Here is a 24,457-nt window from a genome sequence, read left to right as displayed (position 1 = left end):
ATACTTTTAAAATATCATTGAAGGTATTGAAAGCTAGTTTGGACAATGTCTTCATAGTTGAATTTTAGATACCATGGAAATATTTAGAATTAACTATACTATTTAAATTTTCCAAAGTCATTCTTTGTTTTCAAGAAAAAAACCAGAATGGGAAACATGTAATTTCCCATGATAAATTTGAAATAAGTCACGGGTTGAAGATTTGCAGGTAAATATATTTTCTCTGAAATGGGTATCAATTTCCACTTTAAATATTTCAACAGGTTTGTCTGTTTTTAGAATGAGGCTTGTTGGGTCCTTCTAAATACAATAAAATTTATTTGGTTTTCAGAAATTTTATTCCCACTAAAATTTATTTTGAAAATCATCTACTTGAAAGCCACTGGTCTTCAGAATAAAAAATGACACATTTTGCTCCACCTCTGTTATGTAATAGTAGAATATATTTTGGTAAAAATTCAGTTTTAATTTTAATCTAAAATGTACTTTTGTTCACAAGTTGTACCTGGATAAGATGAAGAAATCAGCGGCTCCTCTAACTCCTTTTTAAATTATTTTGTTGTTGTTATTCAGTTGCCAAGTGTTGTCCAGCTCTTATTGACTCCAAGAATTGCACTACCTCCCTGAGTTTGCTCAAACTCATGTCCACTGAGTCAGTGATGCCATTCAGCCATCTCATCCTCTGTCACCCTCTTCTCCTCCTGCCCTCGATCTTCCCCAGCATCAGGGTAGTTTCCAATGATTTGGCTCTTGGCACCAGGTGGCCAAAGTATTGGAGCTTCAACTTCAGCATCAGTCCTTCCAATCTACATTTAGGGTTGATTTCCTTTAGGATTGACTCGTTTGATCTGCTTGGAGTCCAAGAGATTTTCAAAGGTCTTCTCCAAAGGGAGCCCTCTTGCACCATTGGTGGGAATGTAAATTGATACAGCCACTATGGAAGATGGTATGGAGAGTCCTTTAAAAAAACTAGGAAAAAAGCCACCATATAACTCAGCAATCCCAATCCTAGGCATATACTCTGAGGAAACCAAAATTGAAAAAGACACACGTTTCCCATTGTTCATTGCAGCACCATTTATAATAGCTAGAACATGGAAGCAACCTAGATGTCCATCAACAGGTGAGTGGATAAAGAAGCAGTGGTACACATACACAGTGGAATATTCCCCAGCCATAAAAAGGAGTGCACTTTAGTAAGTTCTAATGAGGTAGGTGAACCTAGAGCCTATTACCCAGAGTGAAGTAAGACAGAAAGAGAAAGATAAATATCATATACTAACACATATACATGGAATCTAGAAAGATGGTACCAAAGAATTTACTTGCAGGGCAGCGTTGGAGAAACAGACATAGAGAATGGATTTAATGGACATGGAGAGAGGGGAAGAGAGGATGAGATGTATGGAGAAAGTAACATGGAAACTTACATTACCATATGTAAAATAGCCGACGGGAATTTGCTGTATGGCTCAGGAAACTCAAACAGGGGCTCTGTATCAACCATGATGGATGGGATGGGGAGGGAGATGGGAGGGGCGTTCAAGAGAGGGGATATATGTATACCTATAGCTGATTCATGTTTTTGTTTGACAGAAAACAACCGAATTCTGTAAAGCAATTATCCTTCAATTAAAAAATAAATAAATTTTAAAAAATAAAATAATGCACAAATTAAAAAAAGAATATTATGGCATAACCAAGTAGGTTTTATCTCAAGAATGTAAATCTACAATAAAGTGTATCAATATTAAATACATACAACAATAAAAAAGAGTCTTCTCCAGTGACACAGTTCAAAAGCATCAATTACTCAGTGCTCAGCCTTCTTTATGGTCCAATTCTCACATCTCTACATGACTACTGGAAAAGCCATACCTTTGACTAAAGGGACCTTGGTTGGCAAAATTATACCTGCTTTTTAATACACTAAGTTTTTCATAACTTTTCTTCCAAGGAGCAAGCATCTTTTAAGTTCAAGGCTGCAGTCACCATCTGCAGTGATTTTGGAGCCCAAGTGATTGAAATGTGTCATTGTTTCCACTTTTCCCCATCTATTTGCCATGAAGTGATGGAACTGGATGCCATGATCTTAGTCCTTTGAAAGTTGAGTTTTAAGTCAGCTTTTTTACTCTCCTATTCCTCCTTTATCAAGAGGTACTTTAGTTCCTTTTCATGTTTTGCCATTTAAGTGGTATCATCTGCTTATCTGAGGCTATTGATATTTCTCCCAGCAATCTTGATTCCAGATTGTGATTAATCAAGCCTGACATTTCCCATAATGTACTCTGCATATAAGTTAAATAAGCAGGGTGACAGTATACTGCCTTGACATACTCGTTTCCTAATTTTGAATAAGTGTGTTGTTCCATGTCTGGCTCTGTTAGTATGATTATGTTGTTTTTGTAATGGTAAGAAGATGCATTTGAGATTAGAGAGATCTTTTCTCTCTTAACCTGAAGAGATTTTATATATATATATATGCTTTTCTTGAAATAGTTGATTTGATTAATTCAATTTTATATTCTTAACATTACTGCCAAAATCCCATTTATGTAAACAATATGTTTAGCATATTAAATGGGGAGATCACCAAAAATTTTTTTAAAACAAGTTTAATAAAACACAATTAAATTTGTTACATTTTTGCACACAAAGCAAGTGTGAATTAATATTCAATTTGCTATCCTTAGTGGCGTTGACCTCACATGACTATGATTATCATGCTTATTTGGTTTTCATCCTTCTTATATTTTAGAAATATAAAGCTGAATTTTGACAAAACTTTTATTTGTGTCTCGAGAATTTTAGAAATGGAACAAAGATCATATTCTCATTATTGTTGATGTCTTGAGTAGCTAATGATCTTTTAAGACTAAAGATGACTATCTGTTTATTTTTAAGGGACAAAAGTAAGACTGCAAAGGATTAAAGACTGTCACATGTGGGTGATTCGCAGTGCTGTACATCAGACACTAACACAGCATTTTAATGCAATTATGTTCCAAAAACAAAGACCATTTACTGATATTTTACATTCTGCTGTGCATAGTCTTTGGGCAACAAAATATGAAGAGCAGATGTGAGTCCTAAAAGAGCACTCAATCCAAAGCTGCTGCTTCAAATGTGATACTCTTGGGAGCTCCCAAATGCCCAGTCACTTTCCACTCTGGCATTTACTAGAGAAAATCTCACAGCATGTCTGACTGTGCTTTTCCATCCCTAGTGACTCTCCAAATGCCAAATGACATTGCTGGCCAGAACAATTCTCAGTATTTGTTTTTCCAAAGTGTGTACTTTAAAGTTTTTCACACTCCTGAGTTCAGTAAGGACAAGCAGCCATGGTCTCTGCCCTCGAGGAGCTTCTGTGTATCCTGGGAGAGAGACACACAGACAACCACCCAACCGGTGAAGTGACTGCCCTGCTCTTGGTGGGAAGACAGGGGAGGAAGCCGGTTGTCCTGGAAGAATTAGAACACCTTTCACAGATGAGATTCTTGACCGTTGAACTCATTCCTCAGAAAATATATCAGAAGGAAATGCGAAAAAGTTTAGAAAGCACACTAACACAAATCTGTAGACTTACAAGATGGTTCAGTTGGTTATTAGAAATGACCTCTCATATGGTCATTAGAAAAATCGAGAAAGATGTTCAGTGCTGAAAGAAAACATTCAGGTAGAGGGACTCATTTCTTCTCTCCCAGTTACTATGTTCTAATGAGTACCAAATTCATCAAAGAACTTAAAAATTCTTGCAATCTAGCTGCCATTTGAGTACTGATTAAGTGTAAGGCATAGTGCTATTTACTTTGCATGAGACATCCCAGTTGGTCCTGTAAATATCTCTTACAGTTATTTCTATCTTATCACTGGAAAACAGTCAAGATCAGTAAGGTGGAATAAACTTCTTGAGGTCACAGGCTATGAAAGAAATCCACTTTGTCTGATTCCAAAGTTTATGCAGGCCCTTAGATTCCTTGCACTGTCTTCCTTGTACAACAGATGTTCTAGGAAGAACACCAAGTCACTTTGGACTTACCTCGCTCCTAACTTCCAGAAGGAAGCACTCAGGGTGGGGCTTAGCATTGAAAGATTCTGCAGAGACTGAGTTCCAGAGTGTTTACTTTGCTGGTATTTTTAAATTGATGGAGACCACCAAGTACTTTTCCCTCAGTGAAAACTAAGATGTTAGTGTCAGGGGAGTGTGTAATTTCCTCGGTTGTGTCTCATCACAACAAAAATTTGAAGCGATGGACGTTAAAGCCCTTGGGCAGACCATGTCTCAGCTCTTGGACAGACCGTGTTACAGCTCTGTGTTACAGCTCAGTTTTATTTAGAAAATAAAGGAAAATACATCCTCGAGGCATTTGTGCATTCTGACCCAAAAGACATGAAGAGAAGAGAGAGAGAGAGCGCACGAGCCTCCGCTCTTTGGCTCCTCTTTTTATATGTTTTTTTCCTCCCCCAGGGCCTGCCCTATGTAAATTGGGCTAGCCAGGAGAGATGTTTGTTCTACCTGAGGTCCTTACTCTGATCTTTGGACCTTCCTTTGTTCTGTTTTCCCTTCCTTGTCTTTTAGCCACCACCATTATGGACTCTTTTTTCCTATTCTAACTACCTAACATTAGCAACCCCTGAAATTCATTTTCATAATCTAGGAACAACTCACTTCTTTTGATTTGAGCTATAGGATAGTCTTCTGATATCCCATTTTCTTGGCATGTGACTATAAAATCCTAACCTACACAGGTGGAAACTGATACGCCCAGTCTCTACCCTTAAGGTCCCACTGGTTGTTTGCTTCTGTTTTTAATTCTTGGAATCTCTATCAAGCTAGGACTTCTGTTTTGGAAATAACCACAAATTGTCCAGGTGGGGAAATGGAGGATGGGAGATGGAGATCAGAAACTATCGATTTTGGCTGACAGTCTTCCTGATAAATAACAAAGAGAACTTGTGCTGGAAGCCAGGGTGTTTCTGTCTTGATCTGCATTTCTGTGGTACACAGGCTGCAGAAAAAATTGTCTGACTCCCGTGTGGTCAGTGGAAATGTCTGTGGGTCATAGAAGACCAGGTGGGCATCAGCTTGACTTCTGGGATTGATCAATGCTCCTCCTTAATAGGTAATTCCTGTTCCTTCCAAAAATATTACTCAGAAACACATCAGTCAGGCACATATCTCATGAGGCTTTTATTTTACAGAGTGGGTCATGGTTCTGTGTTGGAAGGAAAGTGAATTCACCTGTTTCATACCCAACTAAATATCAAGAACAGTTCTAATGATGATTGGTTTCCATGGAAACTGCTTGACTTTTTCTTGCTGTTAGATTAGTATTAAAAAGGCAGTAGATTCCAACTCTTGATTCACATTTCCTATGAAAATTAAGCTAAACCATCTTATCTAAAGTTTTCAGTTTAGAGATATAGTTGAAGCAAGAAATGAAAAATAGTAATATCCTGAAGATCTCTGTCTTCATGGACAAGTTTCAGCAAGTCTTATATGGAGCACAGAAAATGATGTTTTTTAACATTAAACTTAAGAAGCAGAAAGGAAGAATCCATGGAAAACTTTTGCATCCAATATTCACAGCATACATATTAACTTGTAAGCAAAAAGAAATTATGGCAGAATTATTTTTAAAGATTTAACACTGTAGAGTTTATTTTAATATATTTCATATATTCAGCAATGCAGTGACTACATGTGCAAACCTTCTAATCACATTTTTGTCTTTGTAGCACTTGCACTTTATTATAAATGAAATGGAATCTCAATCCAGATAATTATCACAATGTGGAACAAGCACCTCTAGGCTTGTAACTCATATAAATTTTGATTTTGATTACTGAACCAGAGGCTCAATGTATGTACCTTTACGTTATTACTCATTCATAACTCATGAAATGGGATGCTATAATGGTCTTTTGTTTTTATGTATTAGTGATAAAAATTTAAAACGGACACTATAATAACAGGCATTATAAATGATAAAACATTTCATTAGAGAAAATAACAGTATCACTATCAATGCTAGTATCATGACTGTTCAGAATAATCCTATACAATTTTAAAATAAATAGTGATAAAGTTATTTCTTTCAGAATATCATTACCTTATAGGGTAAAATGAATAAGCATTACTTTATCAAACTCTGAGATATAAAACTAACAGTTTGTCTTTATTGAGGCAGTCATTGGGAACTAAATTATATTTCTTTACTTAAATATTTGAAGTGGAAAAAAAGATGAGAACCTGATGATACTTGTTCTAGCTAGCAGTACAAAGAGTCAGGGTACAGAAGTCTGAGTAATAGCAAATCAACCGTAAGTCTGAACAATTTCTCCTTTGGCTTGAGTCCTAGTACCTGGAAATAGGCAAACACCCAACAGTTACACTTCCCTTGGTTTCTGTTCCCTTAACAGTTTGATAAAATGATATTCTTGGTAAGTTTTCCTTCACTATCAGCAGAACTTTGTCCTCTGACTCTAAAGAGAAGGCATGAGGGGTTTACCTCCTCCTCAGGAGCTAAGGAGTAAGCGTCCACCCCACCTTGCATAAGGCATAGGGTAGGCCCTTCATGGTACAAGAGACCCCAGGCTACTGAGCTGCAATGACCCCCTTTCCCATGGTCTAGCATGCTGGTCTACAGGGAAGCAGGTGGAGACATTTGGAGTACACAGCTGGTGCACAGAAATGAGGTCCAGGAGAGGGGCTGGCTGTAGGCAGGAAGAGTTTGTTTTCCTTGGCGGGTAGTCGATAATGTTGGGCAGAGTGAGCTAGCCCTACAAGGTGCAAAGGTGCTGAATGAGAAAAGTGGAAGGTCAAGAAGGGATCCTGGGCAACAGCAAGAAGACAGGTATAAGCCATAGCAGAAAATCCACTGGGAGCTCAGGGCAGTTAGACAGCGTGCTTTACAAAATGGGGAGGGGGTATAGTTTCAAGCATGATATTCTCATCATAGAATCAAATGGTGCAGGAAGATGAGCATTATAATGATTGTGGGTGTGTCAGTAGAAGTTAACTGATGACCTTAGCAGGTGCAGCCTGAGTGGATGGTAAGCGTTGAAGGCTAGAATGCTACTCTCCGAGGTGAATTAGAGGGGAGGGCATGATGAAAGCTAGCTTTGTCTCTGCTGGCATCAATTTCTGGCTGTTATTTCTACCACAGAAGTGGCAGGAAGAGAAACAGAATAGCCCAGTGACACAGCTCACAACACGGTCACCTTCAGAAGGGCTTATTTAGTTTTTTAAATACTAATGTCTGGGTCTCACCCCAAAACAATTAATCTGAATCTCTGGGGAATGGGACTCAGATATTGATATTTTAAATAGCTTCCCAGCTGACTTGATGGTTAAGCTAAAGTTGAAGACCACTGGATTTATTAACAATAATATGGGTTTAGAATCAGCATTAGTTTAAATGTCAGTCTCACTAAATATGGGAATTTCAGTTTCCTTAGAGAAGTAAGAATAATAATAGTATCTTCATCATTGGGTGATAAGAAGGATGCAGAGACTTAAGGCACCTATCGCACCCAGGCTGGCACTATTATGGCCACTGTTGTTACTGTTTGTATCATTAACACAGACACTGACCTTCTGGTTCCTCTGCCCTCTCGGACAGCTCTCTCTCCCTCTATGATATTTAATATTTACATCTCATGGCGGGCAGCCAGGCTGCTGAGCACATCTTTGAGCTGGAGAACTGCTGTGGTGGGAGGCTTGGTGTCCCCTACCTGACTCTGAAGTTCCTGCTGGTGTGGCTGGAGCCAGCCAGGGAGCTGGATATCAGGCATCCATCTGATGGCTCGACCGGGACGGGACTACTTCTGTGACCCGATGTAGGTACTGCTCCAGAGCAAATGTGTGCTTATATAAGCAGTGGAGTGACTGAACAATGGGCAAAATTTAGGCTCTTCTCTTTACTAGGAACTTTCCTGGTGGTTCAGTTAGTAAGAAATCCACCTGCAGTGTGGGAGACCTGGATTTGATCCTTGGGTTGGAAAGATCCCCTGGAAAAGGGAACAGCTACTCACTCCAGTCTTCTGGCCTGGAGAATTCCTTGAACTGTATAGTCCATGGGGCCGCAAAGAGTCAGACGTGACTGAGTGATTTTCACTTCACTTCTCTTTACTAGAGAGAGAGAAAGAGGAAGTACATCTCTTGGTTGCAGGGAGAAGCCAGTTCTGACTCCATGTTAGAAACTGCTTCTTTGACTTGCTTTTCGTTGCTTTTGTTATTACAATCATACATAATGGCCTGACTCATAGGACCCTGCCCCTCTGCCTGACTGTTAAAGAGCCTTTGTTTATCTCTTAGAGAGATAATCTGACCCTGGTGACCTATAAATAGCTACAACAAAATGAAGAGATTAACACATCCTTCTGAAGGCTGGCCCTTCAGGGGAGATGTTTTGCAAGACTGAAGAGCCTTTTAACTTCACTGTCTTGTCTCTCCCTCTCTATTCTGCCTTTTGATTTTAAGTCTTCATTGCTTCTCTCTTTCTGATTCTATAAAAGAACCTGGGATCCAGACCCCAAGATGGTTACTTTGACACATGAATCTGCTATCTTCTCAGTCTGCCTATTTTCTGAATAAAGTCATATTCCTTGCCTCGATGCTTCATCTCTTGGATTCATTGGCCTGTTGTGTGGTGAGCAGAGCAAGCTTAGACTTGGTAATATGACCACATAATAATCAAGACATGAGGAGTCAGAGTTGCAGCCTTCAATATTCTTTCCACATCACCAAGCCAGCAATTCCACCTCTGCTTATGGCTGATAATTTCCTCCTGCTCCAGCACTAGATGTGTCAAAAGCTTTTTGCTTTATTATTCTTGCTGTTGGAGTAGGAATTCATAGGGCCTGGACTCCATCTGAGGCCTGTCCTTGCTGATCATGCTCGGCTGCCTCTGCAGTGGATTCTGAACTCTCTGCTTAGTGCCTGTGGGAATAACAATGGAAGGATAAGACCCCCTCCAGACAGGGGAACCTTGAAGATCGTATCCAGGTTACTCATAGCCTAAGAGAAAACAGACACCAATCACCTCTGCCTCCGGACAGTATCTATCCTAATGTAACCATAGGTTTATCGGTTGTTAACTGGTTGGAATGTAACCGTGGACTTATTGATTATCAACTGTTTGAACACATAACACGTGAATGATGGGGTTCTTGTGATTGTATTTACCCTTCCTTTGTAAGTCTTCAAGGAATTTGGGGTGGTGGGTTTGGACACGTACACATGGGGTATAAAAGCTTTTCACAAATGCTGGTCGGGGTCCTTGGCTAAGAGGAGACTCTGCCTTGGGCCCGCCGGTATAATAAACTGCACTCCACTATCTGCTTTGTCCTTCTGAGTGAGTTCGTTTCTGGGAAAGCATGGCTATAACACTATAATTTTACATATGCACCTTGGACTTTTCTCTCCAAGGCCAATCATAGAAAGATATGATTACTTCAGGGAACTTGATAGGATTTCAAGCCACTTTTCCTTTTCCAGACTGCATTAAAGTCACCTGTGGTCACACCTGTCGACTAAAAAGATACACAACATGAGGGTCACAAGTTAAGTTTTATTTGGGCAAAATGAGGACTGCAGCCTGGAAGATAGCACCTCAGATAGCTCTGAGAAACTGCTCCAAAGAGGTAGTGGGGGAAGATCAATATATAAGCTTTCAGTGAAAAGGGAGTTTAGTGTAATCAAGTGCTTACTTTACAAAAGGTTGTCTGCTTGTCATGAGGCACTGATGTCACCATGAAGGGATTTAGTGGTTTTCTAGATAAGAAGAGATGCAAGGACTGGGAACAAGAAATCAATTCCTGAAAATATCTAACTATCTAAAGACCTGTTCTACCAATTTCCCTGGAGCACAGAGTGCGTCACTTTCCACGCTGAATTACTCTCAGGGGTGCTGAAGGTCAGCAGCTGCGGCACCACAAAGTTCAGTCTCTGCAGAGGCAGATGGCAAATGCCCTTGTTGTTGAAAGTCACTGGCAAATGCTTTTGGCAAGAGTCAATTTGTAGTTGACACACCCTATGTTCTGCGAGACCATATATTTCATTTTCTCTGTTATTGCAGTGGATTGATAGGCATTTGGAAATGTTTGCCAGATGCTGGTGACTGCATAGCTCCGGGTTTCCTTTCTGGCTCCCCACTATTAGGTCTTACCTTGACCACCGCTGTCAAAGCAAAATTTGTCCTGGAGAAAGTTAAAAAGGCAAGGATGATCTTATTCAAGTCTATTGCAGTGTAGGTGGAGAAGGCAAAGTCAACCCACTCCAGTACTCTTGCTGGAAAATCCCATGGACCGAGGAGCCTGGTAGGCTGCAGTCCATGGGGTCGCTAAGAGTCAGACACGACTGAGCAACTTCACTTTCACTTTTCACTTTCATGCATTGGAGAAGGAAATGGCAACCACTCCAGTGTTCTTGCCTGGGGAATCCAGGGACAGGGAAACCTGGTGGGCTGCCATCTATGGGGTCGCACAGAGTCAGACACGACTGAAGCGACTTAGCAGCAGCAGCAGCAGCAGCATTGCAGTGTAGGAGACAGTCCTCAGTCTGAGCTAATTTCTGCTGAAACAAAAGGCCTGAGTGTTGTTAACTGCTAGCTGAGCTGGTGAAAAAGCTCCTGAGGAGATTAAAGGATGGGCTGAGCAACAAGGTGTGTGTAACATTGAATTATTCCTGAGTTTTCAAATGCTTGTCTCTGTGACTACACCCTCTGAGTTTGTCAAGCTCCCTTAGTCCACGGGGAGATTAGTCAAGGCATATCCTGATGAGCGCAGCAGCACTGTGCCAGCAAATTTGGAAAACTCAGCAGTGGCCACAGGACTGGAAAAGATCAGTTTTCATTCCAATCCCAAAGAAAGGCAATGCCAAAGAATGCTCAAACTACCACACAATTGCACTCATCTCACAAGCTAGCTAGCAAAGTAACGCTCAAAATTCTCCAAGCCAGGCTTCAACAGTACGTGAACCATGAACTTCCAGATGTTCAAGATGGATTTAGAAAAGGAGGAGGAACCAGAGATCAAATTGCCAACATCTGTTGAATCATCAAAAAAGCAAGAGCATTCTAGAAAAACATCTACTTATGCTTTACTGACTACCCTAAAGCCTTTGACTGTGTGGATCACAACAAACTGGAAAATTCTTCAAGAGATGGGAATACCAGGCCACCTTACTTGCCTCCTGAGAAACCTCTAAGCAGGTCAAGAAGCAACTGTAAGAACTGGACATGGAAGAACAGACTAGTTCCAGAGAAGAAATAAAGAGCCTTTTGATTAAAGTGAAAGAGGAGAGTGAAAAAAGTTGGCTTAAAACTCAACATTCAGAAAACTAAGATCATGGCATCTGGTCCCATCACTTCATGGCAAATAGATGGGGAAACAATGGAAACAGTGAGAGACTTTATGTTGAGGGCTCCAAAATCACTGCAGATGGTGACTGCAGCCATGAAACTAAAGACACTTGCTCCTTGGAAGAAAAGCTATGGTCAATCTAGAAAACATATTAAAAAGCAGAGACATTACTTTGCCAACAAAGGTCCATCTAGTCAAAGCTATGGTTTTACCAGTGGTCATGTATGGATGTGAGAATTGGACTATAAAGAAAATTGAGTGCCAAAGAATTGATGCTTTTGAACTGTAATGTTGGAGAAGACTCTTGAGAGTCCTTTGGACTCCAAGGAGATCCAACCAGTCAATTCTAAAGGAAATCAGCCCAGGAGTGTCATTGGAAGGACTAATGCTGAAGCTGAAACTTCAATACTTTGCCCACCTGATGCAGAGAACTGACTCATTGGAAAAGACCCTAATGCTGGGAAAGTTTGAAGGCAGGAAAAGAAGCAGATGGCAGAGGATGAGACGGTTGGATGGCATTACTGACTTGATGGACATGAGTTTGAGCAAGTTCCAGGAGTTGGTGATGGACAGGGCATCCTGGCATGCTGCAGTCCATGGGGTTGCAAAGAGTCAGACACGATTGAGTGACTGAACAGAGTTGAACTTAACTGATCCTGATGAGCACATTTCAAAGGGTGGCTCTCAGGTCCTGGAGAAAGACATTCTGAGGTAGTAAAATGGGGGACGGGGGAGAAATTGAGAGGAGATTTACATTTCTGAGAGGCAGAGAAGGAATTTGCATGTTTTCTAAAATAAATGCTCTCAGAAAAGGGGGTCCGGGTCTAGGGTCAGGAAGAGAGTGGTGGCAGGGTTTAGTCGCTTAGCTATGTCCAACTCTTGTGACCCCATTGGCTGTAGCTGGCCAAGCTCCTCTAACCATGGGATTTCTCCAGGCAAGAATCCTGGAGTGGGTTGCCATTTCCTTCTTCAGGGGATTTTCCTGACCCAGGGTTTGAACCCATGTCACCTGTGTTGCAAATGGATCCTTTATCACTGAGCCACCAGGGAAGCCCCAGGAAGACAGACACCTGCTCTGACGTTTCAAGCCGAGGGGAAAGTGAGAATATCTTGATCATCGTGTTTTAATTGTTTTTTGTTTTTGGTTTAATCTTTTTCTTAACATCAGTTCATTGATTCTCTTGATTCTGGTTTTAGTTCTGATTTTAAGCTGTTGTTTAGTCAAAATTTTATCGTGCTGATATATATATTTCTAAAATTTTTGGAAAATTGTATCAATTGGAAAAAACACATTAGTTTAAAATCCCACGCATGCCAACACACACACATAGAGTCTTCAGATTTGGAAGCAATCTTAAAATTAATCTAACATAATCCCAAGTTTGATATTTGTTTCCTTTACAGCAGTCTACTTCAGTTTACTTATCTCTAGGGAAGAGAAGTATAAGCTTAAACTCTCCCTTTCTTTGGCTATACCCTCACCATTAAAGAGATAAATGCACAAATTTAGCTCACTCCTCACTCACATGTGAATCCCTGAAATAACTATATACGGTTGACCTTTGGCTTCCCTTCCCTGTGGCATCGTTTCATTTTTGGTTTGGGTATCTACTGTCCCTTTTATAAGATTGATTCAAGACAGTTCCTTAATCTGATTGTTTTATTCAACATTAAGGTGTTGTCCTCAGGAACAAATGCAAGATTTCTTAATAACTCGTTCAGAGTAGGAAACAGTTGCCTCATTTTTGATCATCTTTTTCTTGCAGAGATGGATATCATTTTGAGTATCTTTTCACATGTACTTTTTTTTTAACTGTATATTTGAAACATATGTGTTGGACTTTATATACACTCTTATTAAATACATTTTGTTGGATTTGGTCCACTCTTATAGCTTGTCAAAACCATTGGGATATTAGCTGTATCCTGCATTTTCTTAGCTGGTTTTTCCGTTTTTATGTAACCTGCTACACTGATGAAGCTTACTCTTGCTTCATCACAGGAGTTTGAAAAGAGACACAACCCCCAGTGAGCCAGCCTTCAGAGGTCTTTGTCATTCACAGAGATAAAAGTTGCCTAGTGCTGCCTGATCTGCATTTATCTATTCTACTTCCTGATATCCCTAATGTGCTTCCTCTTCTACAAGTCTTTGTTATTTTCCGATTATTGTCATAAACTTAGCTCTTAAAAATAAAATGATTTAAAAACAACTATGGTGGATTCTTTATTTCAGTTTGTCCTTCAAAACCCTTGTGGCATTTGTGAGCACTTATTCTGACCAAAACATATAGTTGAAATAGTATTTAAGGAAATCCATGTGGTCTATATGAAAAGTTTATAGTTTCTCTGGGAAAAAAAATTGTTAGAATTATTTTTGGTAAAAACCAAAATTGTCATTTTTACACTCATAAACAACCAAGAGACAGAAGGGCCCAGTGTCCTTTGCTTGATTTCTCTGGCAGACTGATGTCTTCTCTGCTTTCAACTCAGATAGAACAACATTTCCAAGCATGAGCCTTTTTTAATCCCCCATGTAATTAGTGTTCAGACATGAATTTTCATAACTGGGATGTTTCTGAGTTGACATTCTATGGATTTATTTGGGAGCATAACAAAATTTTTGGATGATTTTTTAAAATGTTTATTATGTGATATTTTATGCATATGAAGACACATAACATGTAAGCTATGATTCTAGAAATACAGTAAATACTCACTACTCAGTTTAAGAATGAGAATATTCCCAAGGTCATTGTGATTTCCCAGAGTGCCTCCTACTGCCTTCCTTCTGGAAGGCAACTTTCATCCTGAGTTTTATGTTTAGCATCTCTTTCCTTTAAAGAATATTATTACCACATTTATAAGTATCCCTAAAAAGAGATTTAGCTATGTTTGCTTGTGTATTTTCATTTTCAAAAATAAGGTAAACATCAGAAATTCTTAAATATCCATGAGGGCCAAAATGAAGATTTCCACAACAAATTCTTTTAAGCACACGAGCTGACTGCACCCTGCTTGATCTGCTTTTGCTTGGATCCACCATGAGTTAAGAAGATGCTTTTGAAAAATACATATGGACCAAGTATCCTATACTTCCTACTTGCCAAAGCACTTCTTCACATTCACTGCTTGGAAAGCTACATGCAGTATATGTAATAATTTTGCTGGTGTTAGTAGCATTGTGCATATTAAAAAATAAAAGCATATTTATTTCAAATTTTGACATAACAATGACTTTTTGACCATTCTACCTGAAGGAATATTCAAGTATTTTTGCAAGTGAAATAATTATACTCTTATTTATAACATGATTAAGCTGACTGTAAGTATAAGTGTTAGATTTCTAGTACAGAGTCCATGGTTCATTGAGGGTCTCTCATCTAGATCTTGTGAAGCCCTGTGTTCTTTTTTTTACAGGGTCTTTATTCTCCTTGATCATCTATTGGCTCCTCTGTATTTATTGGTTATCTTCCTCCTATTTGAATTTTGCCTCTCTCAACACTGTCTTTCCCTGACCCACTCTTCTTTGGCATCTGTCTTCATGTTATGTCATGTCTATCTCTACACATCTCTCACTCCTGCTTTGTCCAAGATGCAGAATGAAGTTAAATTCTGGCTGTTATAAGTGCAGATTGAAACCTTCTGAAGGAACTCTGGCCAGATCTATAATAAGTCGTGTGATCACAAGGAGAGAGATGCAAACACTTCAAGGATGGGGTGGCAGATACAGAGACAGACAGAGGGAAGTGAGATGGGGAGATGGTGGAGGTAAATTTTTAGTATCAGATGAAAATACAAAAGAAAATTAATTTTAAAGGAAATCTACACTATTTTTGAAAAACAGACTTCAACTGATTTGTTTGCAGCCTGCATTGAAGAACCCTTTTTCTGGACAATTGAAACTCAAGTTTAGGTTTCTTATTTATCATGGATTATTTGGTCAGGCTTCCTCATGAATAAGGCCATCTAATTGTTTCATTAGAGCTTGCATCTCTCTAGTAACACAATTAATTGGTAATTCAGTTTGCATTATCTTCCTACAATCTATGCATTTGAGGCATCCCTCTAAGAAGACAATAACTTCTTCTTAACAGGATAAGACTCTAGGACATTTAGTCAAAATTAACCTCTTGGATATTAAATAAACACCCAGGAGAGGTGATTGCTGAGGCAGTGAGAAATGAATCTAAGGTTCTGTCGGAGCTCCCACTGCTGGCTGGCAGGATTCTGTTCTCTTACACTGAACTGAATCCTACATGATCTTGCAGGTTCAGCTTTGAGTCCTTTTATTTTACTTTATTTTTTTAAAAACAATTATTTTTATTGAAGTATGGTTGATTAACAATGCTGTGTTAGTTTTAGATGTATAGCACAATCTCTGCCCATATAGGTCATTGCAGAATATTGAGTGAAGTTCTCCTTAGTTATCTCTTTTACATAGAGCGTATAACTATATGTATATAGTTATATATAGGTATCTATTATATATAGCAATCTCCTAATTTATACCTCACCCCTTTTACTCTCTGTTAGCCATAAATTTGTTTTGTTTTGTTGTTTTTTTACATTCGTGACTCTATTTCTGTTTTGTAGATAAGCCCATTGACAGATGGATAGATAGAGATATGGTACATATATACAATGGAATACTACTCAGCCATAGAGAAGAACAAAATAATGTTATTTACATCAACGTGGCTGTTTTGGTTAGCCTAAAGTACAAACTGAGCTTCACCAAGAGGCACAACGGTAAAGAACCTGCCTGAAATGGAGGAGCTGCAAGAGATGTGGGTTTGATCCTTGGGTCGGAAGATCTGCTGGAGGAGGGCATGTCAACCCATTGTAGTATTCTTGCCTGGAGAATCCCATGGAGAGAGGAGCCTGGGAGGCAGAGTTGGGAGAAGACTGAAGCGACAGTATGCACACACACACACACACACACACAAAGTTCAAATTAAGTCATGTATAGGCCAGAATGACTTTCCCATACCTCAGTATGTGAAAATTTCTTCCATAATTTTCCCCTTTTAATTGAAATTCCTTTCATAGTGAAAGATTGTTGCTGAACGATAAGACGCGGGATTCTTGGCCTCCGGAGGAGACGAATTCAATCCGGGACCAGAGACGAGGCTGGATCGCTCAGAGCTTTTGTGTAATAAAGTTTTATTAAAGTATAAAGGAGATAGAGAAAGCTTCTGACATAGGCATCAGAAGGGGGCAAAAGAGTACCCCTTTGCTAGTATTAGCAATGGAGTTATATACTCTCCAATGAATCCAAAGAATGTCTGGAGGTTGTAAAGACCACACCAGACCTACTCCCATAATTTACATTTTTAGATAACAGAGTTGGCCAGAAGGTTTAATCCAAAGATTGTCCTTAGGCAGGATACATCCTTGTAAAGACCAGACCTATTCCCATAATTTATGTTTTAAGATAACAGAATTAGCCAGAGGGTTTAATCCAAAGACTGTCTTTAGGCAGGGTACATTATTGTTATATAGTCACTCACAATCTGTTAATGAAAAGAAAGGAATGTCATAAAATTTAGAATGGCACCAGATAATTCATCCCTGGCCATAAAACGATTGACTTTAATCTTGTAGAAGGGCAGGTTACCAACAAATAGTTTCATTTACATAGATTAGGGGAACAATACCTGAGTAAGTAGGTTGGACCATTTGGCAGAACCAACTTGAAAATAAGAGTCTTAGCTTAAGACAACATTTCCATAAGAAAAAGAAACGTATTGGTTAACTCAAGGTTTGAGAGTAGTCAGCTTCAGGTGAAACCAGGTGTCGTGGCAACACAGCATTTTAAGAGAAACCTCCTTTTAAATTTGTATAGAGAAGAAAAAATATCACTGGTTTGTTTCCTCCTATCGCTTAAGAGAGAGAAAAATGTCTGGCACTTGCAGCCTCTTTCCTCCGTTTGGAGACCCCTGGCCTTCCTGCCTGTTACCCTCTCAATAGGAAACATTGATAAACAATATATTTTTGCAGCATTGCCAGACTGGTTCATTTGCCTGTTCTGGGTCCATCCATGTCCCTGTGTGTTAGGCCTCCTTTTTGTTGATATATTTGCCTAGTTGTCCACGTTGGGGGAATCTAATCAGATATCATGAACAGGCTCAGAGGTGTATTAATAGGGAAATGCTTTATAGGGTATACGTTTTATCGTTCACACCCAATTGTCACACAAACATTGTACATGTGCTTTGAGTAGTAAACTTAAAACCATCATGAGTAGTTACACTTTGTGGCAACTTTGAAAACTGAGTGTGAGGTGTTCAGCCGTGTGTGACTCTGCAACTCTATGGATTGTAGCACTCCAGGCTTGTCTGTCCATGGGATTCTCTAGGCGAGAGTACTGGAGTGGGTTGCCATTTCCTTCTTTAGGGGATCTTCCCGACCCAGGGATCAAACTCAGGTCTCTGGCATTGCAAGAAGATTCTTTATCATCTGAGTCACCTGGGAAGCCTACCTCATGGGTAGTTATATTCTATGCAACTTTACTGCACAATTTTCCCTTCTTGAATTTTAGGGTTAAAAGTATGGTTAGAAACAAAATAATTACTTTCCATTGGAAGTCTCTGTTACCAAAATGAGATCAATATTCTGGGAGAACTTTGATTTCTTAACAGAGCAAAACCAAGCAAAACAAAGTCAGTCTTATATCAGTTTATTGTTAATAACAAAATTCATAAACCTAATTAAATTCAGTCTAATCTTAATCTTGACAACATACAAAATTCTTTTCTCAAAGTTGCTTGTTCATAATTGTTTTTTATCATTTTCTGGATCCAAAGAAATTGTCCTTCATTTTCTCATCCAGAACCAAACAACTGTAGGACAAAATCATTACCGTTATTTTTTTTTTTTTTTTACAAAAAAAATCCCAATTCTTTATACTTTCTCTTTGCCAATAACACATATCCTACTTGTTTTAAACACAGAAATGTTTTCCTTATCAGTTTTACATACCACAATTTGTAACCCTTGAAGATCTTGATAAAGAAACAAGTGATCGAAATGTTACACCAGCATTTTCTGATTGGCAAACTGAAGAACATATTCCATACCTCTAAAAATATACATTTCTTCACAGCATAATTTTTCTTTAATGATATATCATGCATGTTTAATAAATCCAAACATCTTTAATTTCCCTCTTGGTTTGCAAGAAGACAAAAGTAGGTAAATTTTGATTTGTTTGATTTTCAAGCACTTATAGTTTTTAAGGTCAATTAAATAGATCTCCTTTACAAATTAACCTCAGCAATATTATCCAAGGACAAAAACACATATTGAGACATACAAACATCCAAACAGAGATCTCACTTTTTTCATCTCTTTGCATTTTGTGAATTAGGCATTGCAATTATGTTTATCAGTTTATGGATAACAGTCAAGATAGTCAAGATTACACTCTCAATTTTAAAAGGCTTTCCCCCTTTTAAAAAGTTTAAGGCTGGAATTCCAGGCAAAGTGGACTGTTTGTATTTCAAGGACATGATAAGTATTATCTTCAAGTTTTCTCCCAGGCATATTTTTATTTTCTCAGAATCTGAAAAACACATTTTATCAAGTTAGTTTTCCCTAACTGCATATGCAAAAAGAACCTGTTTTTGTGTTTTTTAGGTTTATCTTAACCAATCTTCTCCAGAGTCTAAGGAATACTATTACCACACATTGTCTAAAGTCATCTTTCTTTTTCTTTTGTCATAATTTTACAGCTAAAAATTTTCTTAATGAATAAAACCTGAATTTCCCATTTTAAGGCAACAAAAATAACAATCACACAAGTGGAATACACACTCACACACCAAATGATAGATCTGTCACAGACCCTTTCCAAGGGTGACTGGTACGGAGTCCCAAACAAACACTTCCCCAACACAAACAACCCTCAGTGGTAGTCAGAGATCAGAAACCAATTGGCAAAAATGCTTAAGTGTCACTCAGTGCTCACAAACAGTCCTCACAGTAGACAGATGTCAGAACCAATTGGTAAAAATGCCCAAATAGCAGGCAGTGCTCCCAAAAGGTCCTCAACATCAGACACACAACAGGACCAAACGCCAAAGCTGCCCAAACAGCACCTCGTGCCCCAAACTGTTCTCAACATCAGGTACACATCAGAACCCACTGGCAAGAATGCCCAGATAGCCCTGGTACTCACAAATGGGAGGACTGGCCGTGTGCACACTGGTAGACTTACCCAGTTCTGGAGCTTGTCGGCTTGTCCAAAATGCAAGTTTCCATTCCACCAAGGAAGAGCGTAAGTTGGCAGCCAGTGCCAAGAAGGGGAGAAATAGGGAGGATCCTCAAAACAAATGGTTTTGGCAGTTGCTGAGAACATCCTCCAAATTCCCTACTTGGGCTAGCCAGCCACAAGCAGCAGGCTCATATATTGTCCGGGTCATAGTTCTCTCCTGGAAACTCCAGGAGAATCAGATGCCATGAAACCAGAGGAGCCAGCAGTAGCCAGCCCCACACTGGGAGCCAAAATCTGTTACCGAAAGAGTGTGTGGAGTCTGGCCATTCACCACTCAAAAGCCAATAAGCAGTCCAGGCTGGTAGAAAGAGAAGTTTGCTTATTTCAGATGCTGGCAACTGGGGGTAGGGGGGAATAAGGTGGTGGCCATCAGTCCAAAGGTTGACTCCATATCCTCCCACCCTCCTACCCCCGACATACTGCCAACCAGTGGGGCAAGAGCTTTTGCAGACAGAAGTTGGGGAGGTACTACACACAGAAACAGGTCCTGCTTCATTTCAGGTGTGCTTATGACCTACCTGGAGATCTTGCTAAAATGGAGATTCCAGAGCTACTGATAGAGTAAGTCAGGCGAAGGGGCAGGAAACTGCTTTCCATCCAGCTCCCAGGTCTCACTACTCTGAAATTTTGTGGGCTAAACTTTGAATAGAATGGCCTTAAGCAGTCCCTGTATTAATTCCATCAGGAAATGGGAACAGCATCAGTGAATACTCACAGTCAAAGATCAGGCCTCTGGAGGGCTGCCCGCACTCAAGTGGAATGGTAGCAAAGTCACTCCTGTCCAACAAGTAAGATAGACAGAACTAACTCTGGAAGTCAGTGTGGTCAGTGGCAGAGAAGAGTGCTTTTCCATTAGGAAACAGCACCCTGAATGAATAGATGAGCTGAGTTTCTGACCCCAAATGGGAACCCCAAGCACAGAGTCAGGGGCAACTGATGGCAATGAATGAGGGCCACCCTGGCCATGCTCACTGGGATGAGTTACCCAATAGACCAAGATCCCGGCATCTGGGGGAATGGGGCAGTCTGGATTCAAGACTCACACTGTTGCCTCTTAGCTGCATCCCTGAGAAATTCCTTGGCCCTTCAGCGTTCATTGTTTTCCATGTGTAAATAGAAATATTAAAAATGCCTCCTTGCCAGGGTTGCTGTGAGACACATAAAAACACTTACCACCATGCCCTATACTTGAGTGCTCAATAAAGAGTACCTTCAATGCTTCAAGGGCTTCCCTGGTGGTTCAGATGGTTAAGTGTCTGTCTGCAATGCAGGAGACCTCAGTTCGATCCCTGGGTTGGGAAGATCCCCTGGAGAAGCAAATAGCAGCCCACTCCAGTACTCTTGCCTGGAAAATCCCATGGACAGAGGCTACAGTCTTTGGGGTTGCAAAGAGTTGGGCTGAGTGATGTCACTTTCACTTTCTATGCTTCAAGCAAGATAAATTTTGCCTTTGATGGTATCTAGTGACTTTATCAGAACAAAGACCTTCTTATGCACCTTATTGTGACACAGGCAACATTTTCACACAGGAGCTGGAGATTTTTTTGCAAATTCATTTGATCAGAGTATACAAATTACAGTAAATCCCCTACATACAAACATGTTCTGTTCTGAGAGCATGTTCATTAAGTCTAATTTGTTCATAAGTCCAGCAAAGTTAGCCTAAGTACCCAACTAACACAATCAGCTATATATACAGTACTGTACTGTAATAGGTTTATAATACTTTAAACACAAATAATGCATTTAAAAAAACCCTAAAATAAGGAAACATTTTTAATCTCACAGTACTGTACCTTGAAAAGTACAGTAGTAAGCACAATAGCTGGCTTACAGCTTGCCTGGTACTGAGCGAACAGGCAAGAAGAGTTACTGACTGAAGGAGAGAGAGGAGGTGGGAGGCTGCAGAGCTGAAGGATCATCAGCAAGAGGAGATGGAGGAAAAGCTGCAATTTCACTCAAATGGATGTTGATGTCACAGATTCTGGCTCTCTACTGTGATCCTTTGATACCTGTTTACTAGCTCTTTTTTTTTTTTTTTTCTACTTCTTCTCCTCTTCACGGATGGCAGGGTAGCACTGGATTTCATTCTGAATGGCTGTGGCAACCTTCGTGTGCCCTTCGGTTTCTGTGATTCAAAAACGGACAGCGCCTCCTCAAATAAAGAAAATCTCCTTGCCATTTCCTGGATTCTGAATATCTTCAGTTCTTCAGTTACTGCTTGTTCTTCTTGTCTCTCTTCGTCCTGTTGCTGGGTCTCCAGTTCCCGGAGCTTCTTAGCAGTACCAGTATCACCACTGCTTTTACTCTTGCTTCTAGATATCCTGTAAATAAGTAGGGGAACAACTAAGCATTCAGGTATGACCTAAATCAGATCCCTCATGATTATATGGTGGAAGTGACAAACAGATTCAAAGGATTAGATCTGACAAGCAAAGTGCCTGAAGAACTATGAATGGAGGTTTGTAAAATTGCACAGGAGGCAGCAATCAAAGCCATCCCCCCAAAAAAGAAATGAAAAATGGTTGTCTGAGGAGGCCTTACAAATAAAGAGAAGAGACGTGAAAGGCAAAGGAGAAAAGGAGAGATATACCCGTCTGAATGCAGAGTTCCAAAGAATAGCAAGGAGACATTAGAAAGCCTTCCTAAGTGAACAATGAAAAGAAATAGAGGAAAACAACAGATTGGGAAAGACTAGAAAATTAGAAGATACCAGGGAATACTTCATGCAAAGGTGACCACAATAAAGGACAGAAACAGTACGGACCTAACAGAAGCAGAAGATATTAAGAAAAGGTGGCAAGAACATAGAAGAACCATGCAAAAAAGACCTTACTGACCCAGATAGCCATGATGGTGTGATCACTCTCCTAGAGCCAGACATCTTGGTGTGTGAAGTCAAGTGGGCCTTAGGAACCATCACTAAGAACAAAGTTAGTGGAGGTGATGGAATTCCAACTGAGCTATTTCAAATCCTAAAAGATGATTCTGTGAAAGTGCTGCACTCAAAATGGCAGTAAATTTGGAAAACTCAGTGGTGAATACAGGATTGGAAAAGGTTAGTTCTTATTCCAACCCCAAAGAAAGGCAATGCCAAAGAATGCTCAAACTACAGAACAATTGGACTCACTTCACATGCTAGCAAAATAATGCTTAAAATTCTCCATGCTAGGTTTCAACAATATATGAACCAAGAACTTCCAGATATTCAAGCTGGATTTACAAAGGCAGAGGAACCAGAGATCAACTTGTCAACACTCGTTGAATCATAGAAAAAGCAAGAGAGCTCCAGAAACACATCTACTTCTGCTTCATTGACTACACTAAAACCTTTGACTGTGTGGATCACAACAAACTGTGGAAAATTTTTCAAGTGATGGGACTACTAGACCACCTCAGCTGTCTCCTGAGAAACCTGTAGGCAGGTCAAAAAGCAAGAGTTAGAAGTAGATATGGAACAACAGACTGGTTCCAAATTGGGAAAGGAGTATGTCAAGGCTGTATATTGTCACCCTGCTTATTTAACTTATATGCAGAGTACATCATGGGAAATGTCAGGCTGGATGAAACACAAACTGGAATCAAAATTGCTGGGAGAAATATCAGTAACCTCAAATATGCAGACGACACCACCCTTATGGCAGAAAGTGAAGAGGAACTAAAGAGCCTCTTGAGGAAGGTGAAAGAGGAGAGTGAAAAAGCTGACTTAAAACTCAACATTTAAAAAATGAAGATCATGGGATCCAGTCCCATCACTTCATGGCAAATAGATGAGGAAACAATGGAAACAGTGACAGACTTTATTTTCTTGGGCTCCAAAATCTCTGCAGATGGTGACTGCAACCACGAAATTAAAAGATGCTTACTTCTTGGAAGAAAAGTTATGACCAACCTAGACAGCACATTAAAAAGCAGAGGCATTGCTGACAAAGATCCATCTAGTTAAAGCTATGGTTTTGTTCAGTAGTCATATATGGATGTGAGAGTTAGACCATAAAGAAAGTGCTGAAGAATTGATGTTTTTAAACTGTGGTGTTGGAGAAGACTCTTGAGAGTCCTTTGGACTGCAAGAAGATCAAACCAGTCAAACCTAAAAGAGATCAATCCTGAATATTCATTGGAAGGAATGATGCTGAAACTCCAATACTTTAACCAACTGATTTGAAGAGCTGACTCATTAGAAAAGACCCTGATGCTGGGAAAGGTTGAAGGCAGAAAGAGAAGAGGAAACAGGATGAGATTGTTGATGACTCTGCTGGGTCCAGCCTCGGCAGGATCCAGGGGGTACCCTCAGGATGAACGGCGTCGGCGAGAGAAAACACGTGAGACCAGCCTTGATAGGGCCAAGTCTGCGAGGGAGAGAGAGAGAGAGAGAGAGAGTGACCAGATGGGGGTGCAGCCGAGTCTGGCAGAGTCTGGCAATCTATTTTTTACCGTAGCTTTTATACCCTAAGTTAGTACACTTCTAAGGGGAAGCTAGTTTAGCATTACGTCTGCTTGTCCTTCACGAAACCAGGGTGTTTTCTGCATACTTTTTTGTTTATGAGGGTCTTGTACATTATCTTCTGGCCTTGGGGCCTATTAACATTTTATGCAGGTCAGGTGAATGTAAACCTGTTTTCCGTAATCTATTCTTTAATGAACATAAAGATCAGTCCTTTTGCAGAAGTTATCAGTTAAATTTATCTAAAAGGTTTACCACACGAAGACTCTGCAGCTCCAGTGAGGCAGCCCCTGGTTAGCATTCCTGGTTAAAATTAACAATTCTAAACTCTTATTTTTCTAAATCTTTAACTATAACCACTTTTAGAATAA

This window comes from Muntiacus reevesi, chromosome 19 (assembly GCF_963930625.1).
Source record: "Muntiacus reevesi chromosome 19, mMunRee1.1, whole genome shotgun sequence".
In the NCBI taxonomy this organism is placed as follows: domain Eukaryota; kingdom Metazoa; phylum Chordata; class Mammalia; order Artiodactyla; family Cervidae; genus Muntiacus; species Muntiacus reevesi.
This window is presented reverse-complemented; position numbering follows the sequence as displayed.